This window comes from Felis catus, chromosome B3 (assembly GCF_018350175.1).
Source record: "Felis catus isolate Fca126 chromosome B3, F.catus_Fca126_mat1.0, whole genome shotgun sequence".
Classification (NCBI taxonomy): domain Eukaryota; kingdom Metazoa; phylum Chordata; class Mammalia; order Carnivora; family Felidae; genus Felis; species Felis catus.
In genome coordinates this window covers 25,588,669-25,616,421 of record NC_058373.1, presented here as the reverse complement: position 1 = coordinate 25,616,421, position 27,753 = coordinate 25,588,669, and the positions used below count along the sequence as shown (strand labels likewise).

At 36.9% G+C, this 27,753-nt stretch overlaps 1 long non-coding RNA gene across 3 annotated transcripts in view; it reads right to left on the bottom strand.

Annotated features, from left to right (window-relative positions):
- Positions 1-19,537, bottom strand: part of LOC102899278 — a 49,525-nt gene extending 29,988 nt beyond the window's left edge. Inside the window, exon 1 of one of the 3 annotated variants that reach the window (XR_006598982.1) lies at positions 18,926-19,537. This is a non-coding gene — a long non-coding RNA (uncharacterized LOC102899278). The remainder of the gene's footprint in view (positions 1-18,925) is intronic. The other 2 variants (XR_006598983.1, XR_002158169.3) reach the window with 2 other exon arrangements.
- Positions 19,538-27,753: the final 8,216 nt, after the last annotated feature.

Here is a 27,753-nt window from a genome sequence, read left to right as displayed (position 1 = left end):
GACCCATATCATTCTTTGAATAATTTGTGTTCAATTCAATGCTCGAAATAGGCCAAAAGTTAGAAGGCATTCCATGATATCAGAGGTTGTGCTGGGAGTTTCAAACACCCTTTCCTACCCTGCTGACATTTCATGTGCAACAGGACAAATATTGCACATGTTTTGTCTACAGAAAAACAGCAAACTTACATTTGCCTCTGATTTCTTCCAGGCAGGACTCAATAGATCTTGTTTGCCAAACACAGAACCAGGTATCAGAGGATAACATGAAAGCCAGGTGTATGACAAAATGAGATCTAGATTGCATTTCAAAAGTGGCTCTGAGATGGAAGGACTTTTTAAAGAACAGGTGTTTGGAGCCCCCCCCCCCCCACCTTCTATATTTCTACTATGAACTTTTCCTCTGAGATTAAAAAGCAACAGGCTTGCAAGAGGCTTTTCTTTCCATTTTCTGTGCTATTTTTGTGCTATTTTTCTAGTATTCAGCCCTGCAGTTTTTTTCTCCCAGTCTTCACGCTTTTTTGACTGAACGTTATTATCACTCTTCTGTGTTTGGAACTGGTCCCTAGGAAGCTCAGATTCTCGCATTTTCATTTCTAATCTAGGCTATGTGTTCTCACCTTTTGACTGTCTGCTTCTGACTTAACTTTTCACTTACATCTACTTGGACAATTGGCTTTTATTTTTTTAATCAGCAGACTTATTTCATTAGGCAGTTTTAGGTTCATAGAAAAACTGAGCAGATACTGCACAGAGTTACCATTTATCCTTTCTTCCAGAATTCAGTTCCCTTACTATTATTTTTTAACAGATTTATTGAGGTATAATTGATATACCAAAAGATGCATATATTTAATGTATACAATTTAATGAGTTTGGACATATGCATATGCATGGAACCATCATCACAATCAAGGTAATAAACATATCCATCACCTCCAAAAAGTATCTTTGTGCCCCTTTGTGTTTGCTTATGTGTGTGGGGAGTTGTAAGAGCACTTAACGTGAGATTACCTTCATAACCAATTTGTAAGTGTGCAACACAGGATTGTCAACTACAGGCACATTGTACAGCAAATCTGTAGAACTTACTCATCTTGGCATAACTAGTTCCTTTATTGAATACATTTTATTTTAAAACATTGCCTTCCACTGCTGTGTCAGTGATAAAAGCTTAAATACTTGGGCTCCATTCCCATAAGGTGCATTTCACATCTTGGTTTCCTTGAGATTCTTCCTACAAGGACTATTTAAGAATGAAATAATGCTTTCTGAGTGACAAATGCTAGAAGAGTAGAGATCATATATGGGATGCTTCTGACTGAGACATTTTGTTTAATCTTTCCTTACGAGCTTTGCCTTTCATGTCATCTCACATTTACAAGTTTATATTTGTTAAGAGAAGAATGACATCAAAGCAAAGCCTGAGGCAAAAGTTAGGCATTACTACCTAGATAGTAGAATTCCAGGGAAGTATGAGTGAGCACAAAAGCAGCAAGACAGGGAAGGAGAGACAACCAGCCACCTGCTCCATGCAACCTTGTGGGTTCATCTCCTGAAAGGCAATGTGATTGCCTACCTCTCAGGGCAGCTGAAACAGGGAAAGTAAAGAAGAAGAATATATTGACTGATCTTCACCTCCTACTGGTTGGAAGATCATCCTTATAGTATTTTGGTATTCCTGCATTTCCAGTTGCACAGATGTGGGTACTAAGCATATCCTATGGAATCTTATGCCTCAATACCAATAAGCAAACCTATGGCAGGTGATGAAAAGTGACGAGTAAGGCAGGAGGCAAGGTGCTATTGGGTTATGCCTACATGGAGCTGGCTGCCTCATTGTTCCAGTGAAGCTGGAATAATGCAGAAGGAAGCTAGAGGCAGAGGGACTGAGAGGATCTAAAGTAGCAGAGTAGGGTAGGTGGTGATATTTGGGCTGTTGATGATGGAGACTATAAATCACAGAAAGGAATAGTGTTTTCACAACAACAGTATGGCTGAAGCACAGCCATATTGATATTCCATATTTTGACAGCCACAATAAAACTACATAACTAAGTGTACAGTCTACCTAATAAAGAGTGCTTTGATTCAATAGAAATTTAATGAAGTTTTGGTTCAAGATGGAGATGTAGGAGGCTCCTGCAGTCATTTCTTCCCTCTGACCATTGAAACTACAACTACATACAGAAGAATACCCTCTAAAAGAAATCTAGAAACTAGCTGAGTGACCCCTACACATCTGGTGAACAAGAAAAAAAAAAACACACATCGAACTGGATAGGAGAGGTAGACACAATCTCACCACAGCCCCACCCTGGGGATTTTCCCTATGACAAGAAGGGAAATCTCAACTCCCAGCTTCTCCCCAAATAGCAAAGGATTTAGACCGCAAATCCAGCACCCCAACTTTTAAGACTGCGACTGCCACCTGAAGGATAAAACCCCAAAACATCTGGGTATGAAAGCCAATGGAGCTTGTGTCCATGAGACCCATTGACTACAACATAGAAATAGTTCTTATGGGTTATTGAGGACTCACTGTTCTGATTTTTTTTTAATTAGTGATGGCATTTTGATTTTAATTTAATTTTATTTTAAATTTACATCCAAATTAGTAGGCATATAGTGCAAAAATGATTTCAGGAGTAGATTCCTTAATGCTCTTTACCCATTTAGTCCATCCCTCCTCCAACAACCCCTCCAGTAATGTTCAGTTTGTTCTCCATATTTATGAGTCTCTCTTCTGTTTTGTCCCTCTCCCTGTTTTTATATTATTTTTATTTCCCTTCCCTTATGTTCATCTGTTTTGTCTCTTAAAGTCTGCATATGAGTGAAATCATATGATTTTTGTCTTTCTATGACTTACTTATTTCACTTAGCATAATACCCTCCAGCTCCATCCACATAGTTGGCAAGATTTCATTCTTTATGACTGCTGAGTAATACTCCGTTGTGTGTGTGTGTGTGTGTGTGTATATATATATATATATATATATATATATATATACCACATCTTCTTTATCCATTCATCCATCGATTGACATTTGGGCTCTTTCCATACTTTGGCTATTATTGGTAGTGCTGCTATAAACATGGGGGTGCATGTGTACCTTCAAAACAGCACACCTGTATCCCGTGGGTTAATGTCTAGTAGTGCAATTGCTGGGTCGTAGGGTAGTTCTATTTTTAGTTTTTTGAGGAACCTCCACACTGTTTTCCAGAGTGGCTGCACCAGCTTGCATTCCCACCAACAATGCAAAAGAGATCCTCTTCCTCTGCATCCTCACCAACATCTGTTGTTGCCTGAGTTGTTAATGTTAGCCATTCTGACAGGTGTGAGGTGGTATTTCATTGTGGTTTTGATTTGTATTTCCCTGATGATGAGTGATGTTGAGAGGACTCACTGTTCTAATTTAATACATATTAAGGGGTCTGTTGCAATTCTTTCCAGAGACTGATAAGGCTAACATGTATCATTTTTGTGTTTTCCCTCTGCTCAGCTCCAGATCACTGAAGTCTCCTCAAAGAGAGCTTGTGAGTATGTCTGGTGCCTAGTTTTGGCAGCCTACACCTCTTAAGCTCCTGACTCTGGTGGCCAGCAGAACTTTGGTTCACAGGTACCACAAGACTGTATCAAACAAAGAAATGGTTCTGAACCAGCTATCTCACAGAGCTCAGCATAGAGACAGTAGTCAAAAACCTTCATCCCCCAGTCATTCCCTAAAACAAGAGTATTTGCATATAACAATAAAGAGTGCTTGAAAATAACAACCAGATTCCTCTAATCACTGTCATCATAACTCTGGGAAATGGAGCAGGAAGATGGGCCAATTGTGGATATTTCATCTGACTACCTTAGAAGCTTAGGATGATGAAATTGAACCACAAAACACAAACATTCTTTGAGGCCAGGAGTTTTTCCTTCTCTTTTTCTCATCACCATATTCATGACCTGGCATACAGTAGTCAATAAATATTTGTTGAATGACTAAATGACTCAAATGTAAATAATATGCACACAGGATCATGATAGGAAGCTACGTTTCTCAGTGGAAAAGGTTAAACTTTGCTGGGTGAGGAAGAAAGAAAGCTCTTCTGGTAAGAGGCCAAGCAGAACACTAGGAGACCAGGAAAACCCACACACTCCACCAGAGTTGATGGCATAAGCAAGACTTGTAAACCCCTAGAGGCAGGAGTAATTTCCTTAAGAATGGGTGGACAAGAGAACTGGAGGGTTGACTCTTCCAGGTGGTTATACAAATACCATTAACCTAGTATATATTATTCCACATGCCAATGGCAGAAAACACTCTTCTCAAATGTACACAATTCATTTCACCAAGATGGACCATATTTTGGGATACAAAACAAAAATTAAAAGAATAGAAAGTATATAAAGTGTCATATCATAATAAAATTAAGCTAGAAATCAGTAAAAGTATCTTAAAAACTTTCAAATATTTAAAATAACTCAAGAAAAAAGATGAAGTCTTAAGGGAATATTTTTTTAAATAAAGAAAAATGAAAACAGAACATGTCAAAATTTGTGGGGTATCCTTTAAGCACTACTTAGATGGAAATTTATAGTATTAAATTAACATGATAGAAATTAAGAAAGTTCTCAAATCAATTATCTAAATACATACCTTAAGAAACTACTGGGCAAAAAAAAATTAATCCAAAAGCTTGCAGAATGAAACAAATTATAAAAATATGTGAGCAGAAATCAGTAAAAGTGAAAACATAAATGTAGAAAAGCAATGAAACTAAAAGCTGTTTCTTTAAAAAATTTTAAAAATTGATAAAACTCTAGCCAGTCTGACAGGGGAAAAAGAGAGACAAACACACTTCCAATATTAGAAATGAACAACTGGACATATATACTGACTTCATAGATATTAACAGGATAAACAAGCCTTAAATTCAATAAACTTAATAAATTCTATGGCCCTAAATTCAATAAATAAGACAAAATGTACTACTTCTTCAAAGACAAAAATTTATCAAAACTTACTAAAAAAATAATATGAATAGTTCTATATCTATTTTCTAATTGAATTTTCAGTTAAATATATGCTTCTCTTCCTAAAGGAAAAAAAAAACAAAACACGAAAACTTCAGGTCCATATGAGTTCATTAACAAATTCTCCCAAGCATTCAAGAAAGAGACAATATATATTCTACATAATCTTTTCTAGAATATAGAAAATACCTCCCAACCTATTTTATAAGGCTAATATTACCCTAATCCCAAAACTGGACACAAAAATAACAAGAAGAAAAACAAAAGACCAAAATCCCACATGATCATAGATGTAAAAATCTTCAATAAAGTGTTATTAGGAAATTGAATACAGAATATATAAAAAGGATAATATATCACTGCCACGTAGGGCTCATGCCAGAATGCAAGACGGGCTCAATATTTGAAAATCAATCAATATAATTCACTAGATTAACAGACTAACTGGAAAAACCATATGATCTCAATTGTTACAGAAAAAGCATTAAAATTCAATATCCATTTATTGATGAAAACTCTAAGCAAATGTAATTAAACCAAATCTTCTTAACCTGATAAATAGTATTCACAGAAGAAACCCTACAGCATAATCATGCTTAATGGTAAAGGAGGCAATATCTCCACCCACTCTTCAGCATCAGGAACAACCTTGTCCTGATAGTCACAACCAATGAATCAGGGGAGTGGGAGGAGAAGAAGAAGAAGAAAAAAAAATCTCAATTCCCAGGCAACATGACATAGAAAATTCAAAAGAATCTACAAAATCAGTTTATAACTAATAGTTTAGCAAGTTCATCTTTATACATGATCAAAATACAAAAGTTGTCTGTATTCCTAAGTAAATCTGTGGCAGCAATGACAATCAGGACTTGAAATGATAAAAAAATAAAAAAATAAAATAAAAAAACAGGCATTTCTAGTAGTCATTTCTACTGCATGCACATAAGCACACATACAGAAAAAAACACACAGGTACAAATCAAACAGAAAAAGTGCAGGATCTGTATGCTGAAAACTGCAAAACACTGATAAAAGAAAATAAAGGTTTTGGTTTGTGTTTTTTTTTTTTTTTAGTTTTAAATGAAGAGGCATATCATGTTTATGGATTACAATATTCCATTTTTTTAAGACATTAATTATGCATGAGGCCCCTGTTTGGCTCAGTCAGTTAAGCGACTGACTCAGGTCACGATCTCAGGCTTGTGGGTTCAAGCCCTGCATCAGAGTCTGCACTGACAGCATGGAGCTTGGTTGGGATCCTCTCTCTCTTCCTCTCTCTCTGACCCACCCCTGATTACATTCTCTCTCAAAATAAATAAATAAATATTTTTTAAAAGATGTTAATTATTCACTACACAATCTATAAATGTATCACAGCCTTAAACAAAATCTCAGTAAACTGTATTAGATATTGACAAGCTAATTCTAAAATTCATATGAAAACTCAAAGAAATTAGAGTGGCCCAAATAATCTGAACAATAACTAAGTACAAAGATTCAGACAATCCAGGTTTATAAAGAAGGATATATATGAATCAATGGAACAGAAGACAGAATCCAAATGTAATTAAGTGATTTTTTAAGGTTTTATTTATTTACTTTTGAGAGAGAGAGATAGCATGAGTGGAGGAGGGGTAGAGAGAGGGAGAGAGAGAATCCCAAGCAGGCTTCATACTCTGTTATTAGCCCAATGCTAATTAAGTAATTTTTGACAGAGATGCTAAAGCAACTCAATGGACAAAGGACTGTCTTCTCAATAAATGGTGCTGGGAAACCAGACATTCACATACAAAAAATAAAGTGACAGATACATTGCACTTTATACAAGTGGGTCATAGACCTAAACATAACACTTAAATTATAAAACTTCCAAAAGAAAACATACAAGAAATTTGATACAATAACAAAAGCATAATCCATAAAAGAAAAAACTGAAAAACTGAACTCTGTCAAAGTTATGTCATAGCTCTGGGAGATGTATCATTAAAATAATGGCAAGACAATCTACAAACTAAAAGTAAATATTTTAAAAGCCTCATATATGACAAAGGACTTGCATCTAGAATATACAAAGAACTCTTAAAATTCAACAATAAAAAGCTAAAGCATACAATTTTGAAAATTGGGCAAAATATCTGAGTAAACACTTCACCAAATAAAATATAAAGTTGGCAAATAAGTATATAACAAGAAGCTTATTTGACCATGTTGACAATATTTGTCATTGGGGAAATGAAAAATTAAGACCATAATGACATACCACTAAATACCTATTAGAAGGGCAAAACAAACAAGGACAATACCAAATATTTGCAATGATGCAGGACACCAGGAAATCTCATTCATCACTGGTGGAAATGCAAAATGAGACCGCCAATTTGGAAAACAGCTTGTTATAAAATAAAACCATACACTTATTAAAAAATCAAGCAATCCCACTCCTGGGTGTTTATCCAAGTGAATTGAAAGACTTTGCTCACCAAAATCCTGTATGCAAATGTTTATGGCAGCTTTTTTTCATAATAGCTGGAACTATAAATAGGCAAGATACCCTTTCACTTGTAATGGATACACAAACTGCAAAATAGTCATAAAATGTAATAATGCTCAGCAATTAATAGTAATGGGCTACTGATGCACTTAAGAATATGGATGAATCTTGGGGTGCCTGGGTGGCTCAATCAGTTAAGGGTCAGACTCTTGGTTTTGGCTCAGGTCATGATCTCATGGTTCACGAGTTTGAGCCCCACGTTGCGGCGCTCTGTGCTGACAGCTGCAGAGCCTCCTTGGGATTCTCTGTCTCCCTCTCTCTCTCTTCCCCTCCTGGTTCACTATCTTTTTCTCTCTCTCAAAATAAATAAATAAACATTTTAAAAAAGGATGAACTTTAAATGCATTTTGCTAAGTGAAAGAAGCCAGACCCAAAAGGCACCTCGCCTTCATCATCTATTTGAATGAGTATCACTGGGAGGGGGTCTGGGAACTTGAATTTTCTAGCCAGTTTTCAGGTGATGAAGATATCTTCTGATTTTAGGCCACATGTGAATAGCTCTGTTCAAGTATGTATCTCCCCCAGACTTTACTAGTCAACAGTCCCCACAGACAGATCTATAAGCGGAAGGAACCAGATTGCAACAAAAGGAAAAAAAAAAGGTGCATGGGAGTAGGGGATGTAACTGCAAAAATGTAACATTGTTAACCACTTCTTTTACAATATATTTTATCTTTTGGTTTACTTAACTATATCTGTGAATAGACCAGAAGTATGGAAAAAAATGTTTTCTTCGGTTTTACATCGTCATGGCTTAGTACAATTATAATCAAGTCGTAGAAACTAAATATCTATGTTAACCTGTGAATAAAATCACAAAATTAGAGACCTCTTTGTTTACTACTTTGTAACCTTGGGAAACATACCCCACTTCTCTCTTTATCCAACCATAAAATGTGAATAATAACAGTAATAAGGTTAAAAAGAGTTAATACATGTAAATTGCAAAGAATAGTGCCTGACTCTTAGCGAGTACTAAATAAATGTTAGTTGTTGTTATTTCACTGTGTAGAATAGCATAAAATGTGGTTGTGTGTCAGTACATGCCTAATTACCTTGGAAGGAAAAACCTATCTACTGCTTTGTTGCTAGGGAAATACAAATTTCAGCAACAGCCTGATAGAATAAAACACTTTCAGTGGTGTATGGACTGGTATTCTTAACTTCCATGCTACTAGAAGTAATTGTAATTGATAATTTTTTCTCCTCCCAAAGTTTCTATTTTTGAAATGATATACAAACACAACATTTTTAAAATCCTTTTCTTTCTCTTTATTTTAGCAATCAAAATCTCCTCAAATAAGTGTAAAAGGCATAATAGTGTTTCATTAACCTCATGTATGGAAAAAGACAGAGTTATTTTATCTCCGTTGGAAGTTACACTAGCTTAAAATATAGTTTACAGCTATAATCTTCTTTACTTATCCAAATATAAGCACAACATGAAAAGCATTTTATTAAAGTGGTAAAACGTATCAAGTCCTATTACACTCATTTTTTTATTAGAAATAATAGGACATCCCAAATATACAGCAGATTAGCAAGAGGAATATTCTTAAGTAATTACATTCAATTCTGTAGCTATTAGCATATATTTTATTGGCATAATCCAAACCACACTACCCTGGCACTCTACAGTATAATAGCCACCAGCCACATCTGGCTACTTAAATTAAAATTAAATTAAATACAAAATTTAGTTCCCTAATCACACAAACCATAATTCAAGTGCTCAGTAACAGAGCAGAAATAGAACATTCCATCACCATGGAAAGTTCTATTGCAGAGTGCAATTATTGCATTAGCCAGTTGTCAACCAGAAATATTGGGTTTTATCTCTGTGCTCTTTTGAGGACTGTTTTAGAGTGATTAGTATTTTTTTTCTATAATGCTTTCTATCTTTATAGATGACACAGTTGATGAACTGAAAAGTTTCCTTGTGGGGTCCATGAGTAGCTCTGAATGTGCAGAAAGCTGGTCACAACAGACAGCTTCAGTTCACTGTAGGCCCCTGGGGTAGAACTCAATTAAAAATAACTTTGCACCTGCTCATTTGCTGAACACAACTAAGTGAGGGAAATGTGCTTCTGCACCATTCCCAGAGTCCACTCACCCAGACAGTCACTCTCTCTCCTCTACCTACACCATGCACCTGGTCTGCTTTCCCTAAAAAGGTATGGGAGACAAACCGTGCCACGTTGTTGAAATGTCGAATCTTTGAATTTTACAGGATGATTCTTCAACTCAGCCAGTATCTTTTTCAGGAAATTAAAACACCAACTTAGTAAGTTTCAGCTCATTTTCAGAAATGAGCTACCTTGATCAGGCCCCAGGTACTATAGTATGTTGAGGACACAGGACTGGATGAGGCTGTAGACATTTTGCAATTGAAACACAAACCTGGATCAGAAAAGGTGGGGATTTTGAACTGCCAGAATGTAACATGAGCATATGAGATAAGAGAGGGAAGGATTAATGGCAAAGTGGTTTCTAAAGGGCCATGAAAAGCCACCAAGGCAAACTTCCCACAGGGCCAAGGCAGCAGCAATCAGGCTTGTCGGCAAGCTTCTACACTGGGCTTTCCTCTACGGTGAGCAACACAATAAAGTGGTGTGTGGATGGATGGATCTGAGGGTGATGTTCAGTATGACAAGTGGGGAAACCATCAGGTTACAATAGTCTATCTGAAATACAGGTACTGGCTCTGCAGCTGCTTCATTACTCTGCTGCAAGACCCTGAGGCATCCAGTTCAGCCTCTGGAATACCCTGGAACTCTGACACACAATGCATTAATGAGAAGCAGGTGGTCAGTTAGGTGGCATCTCCCTGTCCTATGTTCCATACAAGTCTTTCTGGATGTATGGATAAAAATGGAGATTCTTTTAAAATATATGTAAAGACAGGAAACAAATATGCATTGCTCAGAGGTGAGCACACAGCAGCACTGACCAAATAATACCCTCACTCTCTCAGAATAGCATCCCAAACCTAGGACTTTACCCAGGCTTTCAAGAAAGCTGATTTCATGATGTCCAATAAAGTCAAAGCCCTCATGTGCACAGGACTACTTCAGGAACAATCTCAAGGGAGGTGAAGTTGGAGGCTGCTTAGCTGAGTGTGGATTCAGGATATGACTAGTTTCTTACAGGGCTCAAATACATACTGGAGTCTTGATCTGATAATCCGCAGGTCCTTATTATTTAAGAGATACAGTCTGACTTTGAACCTATTACATAGACACCTGTCATTAATGCCCTAGGACCCAGAGAGCCCGTTTGTTCATCTCTTAAGAGAATATTCATGTTTCACTTCATTTACTTGACTTCCTGTTCACCATGGGAAAGACTCTTTTGCTTTTAATATTTTTTTCAATATTTATTTTTTTATTTATTTATTTAGAGAAGGGGGCAGAAAGAGAGAGAGAATCCTAAGCAAGCTCAGTGATGTCAGTGAAGAGCCCAACATGGGAATCAATCTCACAAACCATGAGATGATGATCTCAGCCGAAATCCAGAGTCAGACGCTTAACCAACTGAGCCACCTATGCGCTCCTCACCATGGGAAAGACTCTTGATCCAGTCTCTAGGGAACTCCCTGACTTGCTATCCATTTGGGGACAGATTGCTGGCTGCTTTCTGATTCCACTGGAGAAATGAATTGATACACCTGGAGTTATTCAGCAATACTTTGGACAAACACAGTCCTACTTACAAATGCTTATTTAATGTGAGTAACCATTAAAGACATTTGCCCTCCCTAAAGAGAGAGATTTTATTCCTGTCATTGTGTGTTGATTGTATACCAATCAGGGACGCATAAGAAATGTGAGGGGTGCAGAGCCTGCCCCCTGCTTCAGCTGCAGGCTAACCCTCTGGGTATCCTTAGCAGTTCTCCCAGCCCACCTGGCCAGTAGTAGGGGCATATATTTCTGCTTGCGTGAACAACCTGAGGAACATAGCCTATTTTAACCGTGGCCATCTGATAATAAATGTTCTGCCATAATAATAAAATAATAAGACATAAAAAAAGAGAAAAAAAGTGCTCAATAATGAAAAGGAAGCAATAGCAAAGTCTTCCTTTATCTTTGAGATAATAACCTCACAGCAAGTCCATCATTCTCCCAACATTTCTGTCCTCCTGTCCCTCATGAGGAATGTGTTCTCATTCTCCTTAGTTTATACAGAGCCCCAGGCAGCAGATCTTCAGCTTGTCTGCACACTTAAAAGAACTCCCTTTCCACACATCCTTGTCTCTATTGAAAACCCCCACTGAAAACCCCACCTAATAGACTAATTGGCTTGAGTGAGTCAGGAAAGGGGAGGATTCTCACTACCTGGGTGTTCTGCATGGAACCTTCCTGTTAAAATATGGGCTACACACCCAGAAATTCTGAGGGACATTGGAGCTTCTTTTTTCAGATTTCTCTGTTTATTCCTAAATAGTCCTTGTGGTATTCAAAATAACAGGCCCCAAAGATGTCTAAGTACTAATGCCTGGAATCCATGACTATTTTAACTTACATGGAAAGGAATTTTATAGCTATGGTTAAGGATCTTGGGATAATTATTCTGGATTATCTAGGGAGCCCAATCTAATCACAAAAGTCCTTATAAATTACAGAAAGAAGAGGGGGGAGTCCAGATCAGAGGAGGAGATGTGATCAAAACATGAGTTGGAGTGATTTGGGACCATAAACCTAGGAATGTGAGTAATCTTTAGACCCTGGAAAAGACAAAGAATGTATTCTTTCCTAGAGCCTCCAGAAGGAAGGCAGGCCCAACAATGCATTCATTTTAGGGCTTCTGACCTCCAGAATTAATAGATTCATCTTCTTTTAAGCCACTATTTGTGTGGCAATTTGTTACAGCAGCAATAGGAAGCTAATATGAGATTAGAAATGTTTGGTTTGGGTACATAGCGATATTATGAATAATAAGAATCTATATAAACTGCTTATTCATTGTGTCCATTTGCCACACACTGAAACTATCATACAAATCATTAAATATTTAGTATATAGACCTTATTTTGTTTCTTTTTTAATTATAATACTAAACTTTGCATGGATAAGTCACAAGGCTTGATGATACAGCAAAGCTGTACATGATACTGAATTGAGAGCCAGAAGATCCTGATTCTAGTGCCGTCACTGTCACTTAAGTGTGACCTGTGACATTTCTGAGCCTTCTAGTTTTGACAGTTCTTAACTAAAATTAAATTTTTAATTCAGTCTGAGTAGAGAGTGAAAAAGAAAAAAAAAGCAGAAACAAAAAGAGCCCTCAGCTTTGTTGCTTGTGGTTCATACCAAGAGGTAATCAATAAAAACTTTTGTTTTCATTAAAAAAAATTAGTATCAAAGAATTCTTTTCTTAAATTGAATTTTAGTTAACTTATACAGCAGTATTGGTTTCAGGAGTAGAATTCAGTGATTTATCAATCACATACACCACTGAGTGTTCATTACAGGTACCCTCCTTAGTACCCATCACCCATCTAGTCCATTTCCCACCCACCTCCTTCCATCAACCCTCAGTTTGTTCTCTATGGTTAAAAGTCCCTTGTGGTTTGTTTCCCTCTCTTCTCTTTTTCTCTTCCTTCCCATATATTCATCTGTTTCTTAAATTCCACCTATTAGTGAAATCATGTGGTATTTTCTTTCTCTGATTGACATATTTTGCTTAGCATAATACATTCTAGCTCCATCCATGTCATTGCAAGTGGCAAGATTTCTTTCTTTTGGATGGGTGAGTAATATTCCATTGTACATACATACCACATCTTTTTTGTCCATTCATCAGTCGATGGACATTTGGGTTGTGTCCATAGTCTGGCTCTTGTTGATAATGGTGCTATAAACACTGAGGAGCATTTAACCCTTAGAATCATTATTTTTGCATCCTTTGGGTAAATACCTAGTAGTGCAATTGTGGTATCATAGGGTAGTTTTATTTTTAATTTTTGGAGGAACCTCCACCACAGTTTTCCAAAGTGGCTTCACCAGTTTGCATTCCCACCAACAGCACAAGAGGGTTCCCCTTTCTCTACATCCTCACCAACACCTGTTGTTTCTTGTGTTGTTAATTTTAGCCATTCTGACAGTGTAAAGAGGCACTTAATTGTGGTTTTGATTTGTATTTCCCTGACGACGAGTGATGTTGAGCTTCTTTTCATGTGTCTGTTAGCCATCTGGATGTCTCCTTTGGAAATGTGTCTATTCATGTTTTCTACCCATTTCTTCACTGGATTATTTGTTTTTTGGGTGTTGAGTTTGGTAAGTTCTTTATAAATTTTGGATACTAACTTTTTATCAGATATATCATTTGCAAATATCTTCTCACATTCTGTAGGCTGCCTTTTAGTTTTGTGGATTGTTTTCTTTGCTGTGCAGAAGGTTTTTTTCTTGATGAAGCCCCAATAGTTCATGTTTGTTTTTGTTCCCTTTGCCTTCTTTGATGTGTTTCATTCTTCTGCATTCATTGTCTAATTTTCTCAGCATCATTTATTGAAGAGACTACCTTTTTTCCATTAGATATTCTTTCCTTTTTTATTGAAGATAAGTTGAGCATATTGTTGTGGGTCCATTTCTGGGTTTTCTATTCTGTTCCATTGATCTATGTATCTATTTTTGTGCCAGTACCATACTGTCTTGATGACTACAGCATTGTAATATAGCTTGGAATCTGGAATCATGATGCTTCCAGTTTTGTTTTTCTTTTTCAGAATTGCTTTGGCTATTCAGGATCTTTTGCAGTTCCAAACAAATTTTAGGATTGTTTGTTCTAGCTCTGTGAAGCAATTTTGTTTGTAAATACCAAATTGCAATTATGGTCACTGGGGAAAATAAAAGTACATGTAGCATCGTGTACTGATAAAAGCATACTAGTGAAACCTCAAGACGCACTATCAAAACCAGTAAGGCAGAGAAGTACAAAGGAACCTCAATGCTGCCTTATTTCCAAACTCTTCACACTTCAAATATGCTCTTAAAATCTCTGCCAAAGAGAATTAGAAATATGTGAATTTTCCCTATTAAAGAAAAAAAAAGGAAAGAAGGAAGGAAAGAAGGAAGGAAGGAAGGAAGGAAGGAAGGAAGGAAGGAAAAAGAAAAGCTTTATTTTGAGTCCTCCATTCCTCTCTCACTACACTTAATTCACCCAAGGCAAAAAGTAGTGATCTAATTCGTTACATCCTGGACAATGGCTGTAAACAGACATAAAGGTGCCAGACCAACATCAGCAATTGCTCTCTGTACAGCATCTATCCCCTAAGTCCATATGTACACTGACAGCTGAACTTAACCCTTGGAAATTACAGTATCAAAATCTGACAGATCCATCACTGTCTTTCATCTCCCTGGCCACAATAATTGCTGGAAGGACTCAAGTTGGCCCTATTAAAAGTGCCCCTAGGATTTCTAAATGGAAGCCAGGAAACATGTACATCCTTTCCTCTTTGGCAGTGACTTGTAAGGAAGTTAACACAAATGTGTAAGCACCATGCCTCACTTTCAAGGAAAATGCAGAAGGAGATGATCCAGTCAAGAGGTATGGAGCTCCTGCTTTCAGTTACCCATCAACTAAAACCCTGCGTTTTCTGCATCCACAGTCAATAAATCTGCTTTTTGACAGGCTACATTCTGTCTTCACCACCTGTACAATCCGAAGAATTTAAGCTATTACTGAATCAGCCCCAGTGAATGAAACACATCAAGATTATAAGGTATCAGTATAGTATTCCTCTTCACCAAGTTTTTTTTTTTTTGTTTTGTTTTGTTTTTTTGTTTGTTTTGTTTTGCCTGTAGAGGTAATAATGTCATACACACCACCTGGCAAACAGCTCCCAGGGCCTGTGACTTTGGACCAAATAACTCATCATAAAGATCAGCTGTGGGATCAGGTCGATAATAACCTCTTGAGCCCACCAACACTAGGGTACAATGATGTCCTCAAGAGCCTGCCTCAATTGGGGTCAAAGATTCACATGTTATTTGCCTTGCTCTGCTGATTATATTCTGTATATTCACTTTTACTGGAGATCAGGAAGATGCAAGTGGTTTATCTGGAACAAGATTCAGGTATTACCAACTTCTTTAGAAAAAAATATTATAATAATCTATTAATTTATCTAATAGCAACACATTTCATTACGCTTTTTCTAGAAGACTGGGAACTTAGCATGCAATTATTTTTTCTCCATATCCCTCACTTTTCCATGTCTCTGTCAATAAAATAGACAGGGTTAGAATTGGAGATAATTTCTAATATTTCAAAGAAAGCCTTAATGTAAAGGTATGGGAAAATTTCCAACCTAGGAGCTCCTTTTGCAAGAAATAGATTTACAACTGAGGACATGCCATCTAAAGATATTTTAGACAGAAAGGCTGTGACATATCTTGGGTTATTTTAATGCCTCTCTATCTGAACCACAAAGATAGAACCAGAGGAGTTGTAGTGGTCTGTTCTTAGTAAACTTGTCACCAAAGAAAAGACAAAGTTCACCATCACATAAACCCACGACTGAAGAGCTACTTACTGGGACTTATCTTTACTTAGCTTTTAGAATGCTTAGAGTCTGTATGTTTGGAAAGTTCCCAGATGTACTTCTAGAATGAAGCAATAAATGAAGCTACTTAAATGACTAGGAAACTGGTGTTGATTAAAGGATTGTATAGACATGCTGGCACAAGTTCAGAAGTAATTCAGATTACTTCTTTGTACTTCTTCACTATCCCACTGCTACTCATTCTGACTCAGGAGAAGGGGGTTAAAGGGGAAGTCAGAGCCCATCCTTGTGTTTCTCTCTTCTCCACTGGGAACCTGCCATGCTGGACCATCAGAGTGTGCACTCAGGGAATTCTTATTTGAATGTGCACTTTCTGCTTCATGCTGTGTCCTTACAGATTTAGCAGCTCCAATATTAGACAGAGCCTTAGCACACAACATAGCTGGCATTCAACAGCTCAACTGTAAAGGAAGATGCATTTTGTCCACTCCAATAAACAAAGTGGCACACCAGTGGCAGTAGGCTAGGGCTAGGCAAGAGGAAAATGCCAGGAACAGAAATGCAGGCTCTTTTAGTAACCTAGTCCTTAAAGAAATGACTTTTCCTATTAGTTTATTTCTCATTTTTAGGGACTGCTTTCAATTTGGAAGAAAAGGACCCAGAGGAGCTGAGAAAGTGGCACAGCACAAAGCAAATAAACATCACCTTAGCCAGTGAGTCATGGCCTCTACTGCTGTGGCTCACCTGACTAGGATCTGAGACTTTCCACAGATCTCCCTTTGCAATTCATGATGTAAAAAAAATACATACCTTAGAAAGTATGAGCTAGAATCCCATAAGATTCCAGGATTTCTTTCAGCTTCTTACAATATGGGTACAGGCAGATTTGACCTTCCCTCTCCTGGGTCACTGGGGGACCAACCCTCTTCTGCACTTACTACTCTATAGACATAAATGCAGGCTACATTCAATTTAAGGTGATTTATTATTTGCTTGTAAATGATAGTGATTAGTTTTAAAAGAAAAATTCTAATGGATTCCAGATTTTCCCTTGGTGACCTTATTTTGCAGTTCATTATGTGAAAAGGAAACATATCACCCATCATTGCATTTGCAATGATATCTCAGTAATACTACCCCACTTCATAAAAGTGTTGTGAGAAACTGATAAAATATAAAGTGCTTTTCAATTATTTATGTTTCCTGGAGCTATAAGTTGTCCAACTTAAAAATAAGGAATGACATGTTTGGGCCAAATATTATTAGGCAGTGCATTGACTTAATATCCATCTAATGAAGGAAAAAAATAGGATCCTAATCCCTGAGTAAGGACCACTGAGAAGCAGCCTCCTGTTAGGGGCAAGAGCTTCAAGATACTTGGCTGCATTATTAGTAGGAAACAAAACCCAATGTGGCAACACTAAAATGTTAAAACTTGGCCCAGTTGCTTGTTCCTGAACCATCTGTGGTTCCGCAGTGTTCCCTCCAATAGGAGGAATGATCCTTATGTTAGAATGAGGTTTCCAAATACCTTGGAATGCATCTGTAGTACTCCATTTCCTTTTGGACAAGAACAGGGGATGGGGATATTCTTGTCACCCAGCCTGAAGAAATTGATAAACTAAGGGAAGAAAATACTGAGGGCTGAGTTTATGAAGCTGGCTCCAGGAACCAATTGATTCTGTTTTTGTACATTTAGAAATAATATGGAAGACCGGCTTTGAAACATGATTCATACCAAAAGAATATTTAAAGGTTTAAAACCTGTGCTAACAAGTTGTTTATAGTTTAAGCTGCCCCTCCTGTTAACAACATGAGATATTTTCACAGTTTCTTTAGATCACTCCTCAAAATACAGACTAAAGTGGATTTAATAGTCCAGTGAATTGACAATTAACAAAAAATATGCAATTTTCTAACATATGAAATTTTAGGCAAAGTTTTTGTTTTGTTTTGTTTTGTTTTTCTATGGACTTGAAATTACTGTAAGACATTTGACCAATAATATTAACCCCAGAAGTGTAAATGAGAAAGACATTTATATTCAACGTCATGAGGAAATTTGGGGGAAAATAGTATGTATTTCTTGATATCCCTTCCCTCTGTGACTTGTTACAGTCAAGTTTGTGTCTAATTTAGTATCTGAACTGAGGGGAGAAGACTTCTATGATGTATTCTTAAAGTAAATGACCAATGTGTTAACCCATAAAATATCAATCAGAATATGTCATGATCTTTGCAATTTTGGCTGGCACCTAAATAAATACATTATTAAACCAAGGAAGAGATTTTGTAAAACAATTTTTATGTAAGCCCACTTTCTTCTCAGACCCTTAGATTCAGTCTGTTTCATGTGCCCATATGTGTACTTGGGCACAGATGATATGAAGAATTATGAGTGGTGAGTATTTTTATAAGTAGGTATCATCATAAGTCGTCAAAATAGGCACAAAATGGAATTATTTCTGGAAAAATAGCCAATAGAAAGGGTTGAAAATTAAGTAGGAAATTCACTCCACTCAGCAGAGAGAACTGTATTTATACAAGCTGTTCCTTCTGGTGCTATAGTCAGGCTGAGCTGAAGCAGTTTACCAAACTCTTATCATTTGATCAAAGAATTAATTAATTTTTATTTTAAGAACAATAATACTTGGTTAATTATTCCTCTAAATATAAAAAATGATCTATTTTTTTAAAAGACATAGTAGATAGTAGAGGGAAACAGAGGTAGCATGCCTAAAGGTGGTGGCAGCAACACCCATGGGTCTATCTTAATCCATTCAAGCTGTTACAACAGAAAATCATAAACTGAATGGCTTATAAATAGTACACATTAATATCTCACAGTTCTGGAGTCAAGGAATTCTAAAATCAAGGCACTGGAAGACTCAGCGTCTGCTGAGAGCCTGCTTCCTGGTTCATAGACAGCCATCTTTTCATTATGACCTCACATGTTGGAAAAAGCCAGTTAGCTTTCTGGAATCTCCTTTATAAGGTCACAAATCTCCTTTATGTTGGTTTCTCTTTCATGACCTACCAGTGCTCAAAGACCTCACTTCCAAATACCATCACACTGAGGATTAGGATTTATCATAAAAAATTTTGCTTGGACACAAGCATTCAGTCTATAGCAGGATCCTCATCCTGCTGTGCTTGAAGGCCTGGAGCACCCTTGAAGGACTGACACAGGGCACATCTCTGATTCAGTGCCACCTGTTCTCTGTTCCTAGGCAAAGTCTGTAAAAACTCTGTCTGTCAAAGATAACCAAGCATGGCTATGATTTTTGTCTAAATTTACACATTTACCACTGTCATTTTCAGCCTCCAATTGTGTGCCCCTTTCCTTCATTAGGGTGACCCCAGTATTCAGAATATTGAGCCTTCTAAGTAACTTAAGCTCTTCCTTTTATGGAAATAAATAGGAAAGCATCTGATAATAGCTATTTATATGTATTGCTTGATTACTTCATTACAATTTAGATTAGATTAGGTACAAATGTTAAAAAAGCATTTAGATTTGGGGGCTATTTCTCTCTCAACTATGGAATAAGATTTTGTCATCACTGGTTAAAGGGGTGTCAATTATTTATAAGAAAATAATATGTTCAAATGTTCAAATATGTTGAAGGGCACAAAAATTCTTTCCTTATTATCCAAGTAGAACTAAAAATAAATCTTTAAAAGATAATAGAAAATTATGATTTTTTTAAGTTTCTTCTCCAAAAATTCTTCTGTTTTCCTACTGAGGGTGAGTGAGAGATAGGCTCTTGTGTATGTAGTATCAGGAGCTACATGGAGTAGGGAAGTTTGGGAACCAACAAGTTGACCTGTCCATGTGTGTGACAGTATCTTTATAGATCCAATCCTACCCTCCCTTTATGCCAAGATTTCTAAATGATGTTCTTTCTGATACATTTTAACAGTTTGTTTTATGTCTTGGAACTCATTCATCAATTCACTCATTCATTCAGCAGATGTCAGTTAAGTGTCCATCATATGCCAGACAGTATTCTGGGTACTTGTGAAACATCACTGAATAAAACAAATGAAAACCATTTCTACCTTCATGAAGGTTATATTTTAGCATAGAATAGGCAGACAGTAATAGCATATAGAGTATATTAGTAGACAAGGGCTAAGGAAAAATGTAGGCAGTGTAATGTGTTTAGGGTTCTCAGAACATGGGGACAAGCATCTTTAAATAGGCTGGTCAAAAATAACAATAGTTTGGTCCAGGTTGGGTCTCATTGGAAGGAGATATTGAAGAAGGACTTGAGGAAGTCAAGGGATTTGTCCATATGATCATTAGCAGGATGGATGCCCAAGCTGCACAAAGGCTCTATAAACAAGAGTGCTCACTGTGTTTAAGGAACATTAAGGAGGCTCAAATGGCTGGAACCCAGGGAGGCAGGTAAAGACAAACAGGAGATTTTGGAGATCTATAAGGGGCTAAGACAGGTAGGACCTTGTCAGTCACTGTAAGGACTTTAGCTTTTACTCTGAATGGAATCAAGAGGCATTGGAAGGTTTTGAGTATGGTCAACATGATCTTTTTAAAAAATGTTTTTATTTATTTATTTATTTTGAGAGAGAGAGAGAGAGAGAGAGCAGGGGAGGGACAGAAAGAGAGGGAGAGAGGGAGAATCCCAAGCAGGCTCCACACTATTGGTGCAGAGCCAGATGCAGGGCTTAATCTTACAAACCATGAGACTGTGACCTGAACCAAAATCAAGAGTGGGACGCTTAACTGACTGAGCCACCTAGGTGCCCTTAATTTTTTTTTAATTTTTTTAATGTTTATTTATTTTTGAGACAGAGGGAGACAGAACATGAGTTGGGGAGGGGCATAGAGAGAGGGAGACACAGAATCTGAAACAGGCTCCAGGCTCTGAGCTGTCAGCACAGAGCCCGATGCAGGGCTTGAACCCACGAACTGTGAGATCATGACCTGAGCCGAAGTCGGACGCTTAACCGACTGAGCCACCCAGGCGCCCCAATTTTTTTTTTTTTTAATCATCACCCTGGGTATTGGATCTGGAGCTCAGGAGAGAACACTGAGCTGAAGGTATAATTCAGATTCATTAGCATATGTATGGCATTTAATACCAGAACAATGGAAGAGATCATGTCAAGAGTGAGAGAGAAGAGGTCCATGGACTGAGCTTGGAAATCTCCAGTTTGAAAGGGTCAGAATGAAGAAGAGGAATTATCAGAAAAGTCTGAAAAGGTACAGCCAGTAAAGTAGGAAGAAAACTGGGCAAGTATGATCTCCTAGAAGACAGATGAAAATCTTTTCAATGGAGAAAAAGAAACAAGACTTAATGTATGATTACTTTTACAGCTCAACTGCTTACCTTCTTCACACTGACCCAATGAATGATTGTCTTTTTTAGTGCTCTAAAGTTTGTATACCTCTTCCATGCACTGTATAATTTTATACTCAAACAGTACGAGGTAAGGCATCAGGTATTAGGTTCACTGTTTTCCAGATGTAAAATCCAAGGTGTAGAAAGAGTGACTGGCTTTCAATTCCCCAATTTCATAACTAGAAAAAGAGAAAGAGCCAGAATTAAGACAAAGTCTTCCAAGTCTAGTCCAGTGTTCTTTCTTCTACCATATGGCACTGGGAAACCTGACTACATTGTTTTGGGTCCATTTAGGATTAGCCTATGAGTTGTTGCGGATTGAGGTGCCTAAGAGATTTCTAACCCTAAGGGCATTGGCTAAACTCCTCTGTAAATTCTAAGTGCCTACTTTGTTATTTTGCTTGCCTGAAGGGTCTCTACTCTTTCAATGCTTATAAAATATCCATGAACACACAAATAAGTTTAAAATGTTAACTGAAACTTCCAGGTAGTAAGTGCTAAATGCATCCCTGCAGAACAAGGCTGATCTTGACCTGCAAGGGGTTGAGTGGAAGCTTTTTTCCTGGCCAGACTACACTTGTTCAAATATAGGCTCTACTTAGTACTGTGTACTGGATTGGAGGAAACTTACTTAAATCTGTACCCCAAAATTCTCATCTGTAAAATGGAATAATGATAATAATAATAAATGGAAATTCATAGAAGTTTGAAATAGTGAGAACTGATACAGTATATAGATTTAGAATGGATCTAGTGCAAAATAAGCACTCAATAAATTTTAGGTCTTGTCATTTCTGTTTCCCTACAGTTAATTAGTTCCCTATGCAAAGTTTGTATTCAGTGCCTCATAAAAGATCAAATAAGGGAATAAATGAGCAAAGGGTTGATCAAATGGTATTGTTGCAATACTTTACAGAAAATCAAGAGATACACTTGGTGCCACTTGTGTCCAAACCACCTGAGAGAAAGGAATTCATATAAGGAGAGTTTACTCACTCTCAGTCTTGAAGCAAGGATGACAAGCCCCAAAAGGGAAGGGAAGGTGGAAGATGGAGCAGGTAGAAATGATGTTTGAGCATCCATAAATCCATAAATGCTGAACACGTGAAACCTGTCTTATAGTTCTGCCTCTGCTAACACACAGGGGAGATATATCTGGAGGTCATTGAAACTTGGGACAGAAAGGGTGTGAAGAAATTAATCCATGAGTCTCAAAATATAAGTTAAGTGATTTGATTTAGCTTCCTTCCACAATCCCCATTAGAAGAAAAAAATGCCCTTTCTCTGTACACAAAATAAGTACAAGTGTAGGAAAGAAGTAAAACAAACAAACAAATAAAAAAAATTCAACAGAGTGGGATATTTATCAGTGAGATAAGGGGAGAAAATGCACCAGGGTATAATGTAAATTAGACAATCACTCCTGAAAACTCTGAGGGGTAATTATTTTATCAGTTAATAGCAGTGCCATTTTTGTTTCTGATAAAGATTCTTATTTCATTCTTGTTATATTTCTACACCCAAAGCATAACTTTGGAGAAATAGGAAACTATATTTACATTCAAGCCTATCATTTCCTGTTAGATAATTTTATTCTTTTAAAAATAAATCTCCTGGGCCCCACTTTTCTTATCTACAATATGAGATATTATCCCAATTAAGATAATTGTTTTGAGGATATAAATCTGAAGTCTGTGAAACAACCCAGAAATGTACCTTCCCAATTTAAAGTCGTGGTGTCAAGATTTCCTTCACTTCCTTTAATGAATAGCAAATCTGATTTTTATGTTTTAAGTTCTAGCCCAAATGTTAAGTAAATAACTAAATAAATAAATATTACAAACCTTTATGAACTTTTCTAATTAAGTTCAGTCTTACCCTCTATGCACTCAGTACATTTCTTTCCTTTATTATAACATTTATTAAGTTGAATTAAAATTATTCATGTGTCTGTATATAAGGTGAAGTACATAGTGTAAGCTATAGAACTTAGCTATGAATGATTAAGTGGAAAAAAGTGGATAATTAATTCATAGAATTTGTTCCTTCTTGAAGCTCTATTAAAAAGAAAGAGGAGCTCCTGGGTGGCTCAGGTCATGATCTCAGGGCTCATGAGTTTGAGCCCCATGTAGGGCTCTGTGTTGACAGCTCAGAGCCTGGAGCCTGCTTTGGACTCCAGGTTTTCCTCTCTCTCTGCCCCTGTCCTGCTCATGCTCATGCTCTGTCTCTGTCTCTGTCTCTCTCTCTCTCAGAAATAAACATTAAAAAAATTTTTAAAAAAAGGAAGGAATGAGTTTTAAAGGAATAAACTCATAAATCCAAAGGAATAAAAGAAGAGAAATAAGCAATAAAAATTGGAAAGTCTAAAGGTATTAAAAGAGTGATAATTGACTTATACGATCCAAGAAGTGTTCATTAAAATGCAGCAGAGAGACTCAAGAAAACCTCCAGACCTCTTCCCCATCTCAATAGGTAAAACATAAGCAATAGGCTTTGGAGGGCATTAGAAGTTTCTTCTCTGGGGAAGATGACAAGTTCCAAAAGGAGGTAGGGGGACAAAAGCTAAAGATGCTGCTGATTTGGGACTTCTTTATATAATGCCCTAGTCACATTACCACAAAATGAAACTTACAGTCAAAAGCTCTAATTCAAAGAGAATTTCTACCTAGCTTTTTATTGCCCTGTCTCAAATACAGGTAGACAGTCAAGGATCATCCTGTATCTGTGGAAATTCTCTCACATGAAAGAGATCAAAACAAAGATGGAGCACCTGGGTGGCTCAGTTGGTTAAGCATCTGACTTCCGTTCAGGTCATGATCTCATGGTTCATGGGTTGAAGCCCCATGTTGGGCTCTGTGCAGACACGCTCAGCATCTAGAGTCTGCTTCCAATTCAGTCTTCCTCTCTCTCTGCCGTCCCCTGCTCATGCTCTGTCTCTCTCGAAAATAAAATAAAAAACATTTTAAAAAAACCAGAAAAAGCAACTTTGAGAAAACAAAGATTATGCATAGCACAGAGATGAAAACTTCTAAAAATGAGCTAGCAACAATACCTTCAGAGGAGTAAGAAAAAATATACTTGTGAAAACAAGAGTGCTATAAATAAAAGAACAGAGTGCTATAAATAAATAAAAGAGGAGCAGGACATTCAGAGGGAAAAATAATCCTCTTAGAAATTAAAAATGTGTTGCAAATATTAAAAAGTAAATGGATGGATTGAAATATAAAGTGGAGAAAATCTCTCAAAAATTAAAGTCAAAGACTTCTAATGGAAAGTAAAAGAAAAAGGTATATAAGGATATTAAAGTCATTCTAGAAAGTCTAACAGTCAAATTAAAGCAACTCCAAAAATAGAGGAAATGAATACAATGAGGATATATTATCTAGATATATTTAAAGACCTCTTTTAGGATTTGAAGAATATAAATTTTCAGACTGAGAGATTCTATGACTTTCTGAAGAATGGGGCAAAAATAGATCTGCCTCAAGATACAATCTAAGAATGCTAGTGTGAGGTATATATAGAAAAAAAATATATATATATATATATATTGGTCTCTGCCCCAGGTTATGGACCAAGAACTCCTAAAACCCTTGTAATTTCCTAAGTGATAAGAACACTAACAGCATATTTTGTTTTAATGAGGGGACCCTGGGTGGGATCCTGGGTGGCTCCTGGATGAGAGCTTGTCACCAGAAAGGCCAAAACATAGTTAGAAACTTGGAATTTAAGCTCCCCCACCCCACTTCTCTAGAGAAGGGAGAGGGACTGGAAATGAAATTAATAATTGATCATGCCTACATGATGAAGCCTCCATAAAAATTCCAAAAATACGGGGTTCAGTGTGCCTCCAGGTAAGGGAACACATCAATGCTTGGGGAGGGTGATGCACCACAACTCCACAGGGACAAAACTCCTGCACTTGGGACCCCCCCCCACACACACACACACAACCTCCCAGACCTCACCCTGTGTATCTTTTCATCTGACTATTCTTCTGCGTTCTTTATCATATCCTTTAATAAACTGATAAACATAAGTATTCTGCAAGCCACTATAGAAAATTAGTTGAACCAAAATAGGGGAGCATGGGAACCTCAGCTTTGTATTGGATCAGTCAGAAGCACTGGTGACAACCTGGACTTGTGACTGACACTTAAAGTTGGGGGTAGTCTTGTGAGGCTGAGCCCTTAACCTGTGGGATCTGATGCTACCTCCAGCTAGATGGTGTCAGGATTGATTTAAATTACAAGACATCCAGCTGGTGTCATAGATTATTCGGTGAGAGGGGGAAAAAAAACACATATTTGGTGACCATAAGTGTCAGAGGTGAAGTGTTCTGTATGAGTAATAAAAGAAGACACTTATGTTTTCTAATATAACTGGGGATAAGGAGAAGATTCTAAAAGCTTCTAGAGAAAAGCAAGGCAAAAACAAAATTAAAAATCAAATTTTCTTAAGTCTCCTCAACATTTAAACTACAAAAAATGATTGAACATTACCTTGAAAATTCTGAAGAATGACTAGCCTTAATAAAAAATTTCTATACTCGACAGAAATATAAATTATGAGTGAAAATAAACAACAATTTCAAGTATTCAAAATTTCAAAAAATTATCTATGAATCTTCTCTCCAAAAGTTATTGAAGGATATAACTCCCCCAAATGAGAAAACAAAACACAGAAAGAGAAAGACAATGAGATTCAAGAAACAGGAGATCCCAAGGATTATGGCCAAGGGCAACTCAATATGATAGCTCTGTACCAGACCTCTTGAAAAAGGAACAAATCTAGATTGCAGCTTGCAGAAAACTCAAGAAGAAATGCCTCCAAAAAAGGTAAAATTGGTAGAATATATATTTAAGGAGATTTAGATAACTAGGGGAAGGTTAGGGATAAATTAGTGATGATGGAAGCTAAGCAAACAATAACAAAAATATGATTATTAATCTCATAAAAGAAAAAATCAAGAAAGTATAGGTTAGTATGTACTATAGGTTTCAGCTCTGAAACATTGAATGCCAATCTAACCCAAAATATGGTTATGTATTGAATATATTTAACCATATTGAAATGATAGATGAATGATATGCATGTATATGTGCATGGAGGTGGTAAAAGGGAGGTTAAGTCAGTGGTGATTTCTAAAACTAAAAAAAAAAAAAAATAAGAAGTAGCAATACAAACATGATATCTAGGTTTATGGAAGTAAATGCCAAAATGATAATGACGATGATGATGATGATGATAACTAAAAACGTTGAAAATCTCTGAGCATCTGAAAATTGGGATGGAGTATCAATTGGTTAGGAGGATGCTGGCTTTCAAATGTAGCTATAAAGAATGATTTGACTCCTTAAATTATGTTCATACATACCTTTGATTAAAATTAAAGGAAACTGATGGGTACCTGGGTGGCTCAGTCTGTTAAACATCAGACTCTTGGTTTCAGCTCAGGTCATCATCTTGCAGTTTTGTGAGTTCAAGCCCCATGTCAGGCTCCGTGCTAATAGTGCGGAGCCTGCTTGGGATTCTCTCTTTCCGCCCATCTCTCTCTGTCCTTCCCCTACTTGTGCTATCTCTGTCTCTCTCAAAATAAATAAATAAACTTAAAAAAAAATAAAGGAAACAGAAAATGAGGCTATTGAACCATTTGGAATGCTAAAGAAACAGGCTTGGAACTATCTGGAGCTACACTGCCAGGGCCAGTGTCTCAAATCAAACATAAAGAGTATACAGCACTGCCATCACATCCAGATCATAGATTACTGCTTTCACCACTGACATTGTGGTGGGAAAGACCATCAGCCCAGACTCTGGAGAAAGACTGCCATTTATTGAAGATCTACACACAGAAAGAAACAAGAGGAACAATTAGCCGTAAGCTAGAGGAAATACACAGACTTTTCCAGACATAAGCTTATGTATATAAGGGCGGGGGGACAAAAAGGAATACTAAAACACAAGGGTTTAAATGTCCAGAATAAGCAAATATACAGAGATGGAAAGTAGATTAGTAGCCGCCTAGAGCTGGGAAGCTCTGGAGCATGACTGTTAATGGTTGTGAGGTTTCTTTGCTGCTGATGAAAATATTCTAAAATTAGATTATACTAATGGCTGCTTAACTATGGTTGTACAACTCTGTAAATATACTAAAAAAAACATTGATTTTTACAGTTTAAGTCAGTGAATGTTCTGGAATGTAAATTATATCTCAATAAATCTATGAAATATGGATTTTCTTTGACTACAATACATTATTAGGTAGGCCAATACATATAGAGAATACAACAATGCAAAATATTTG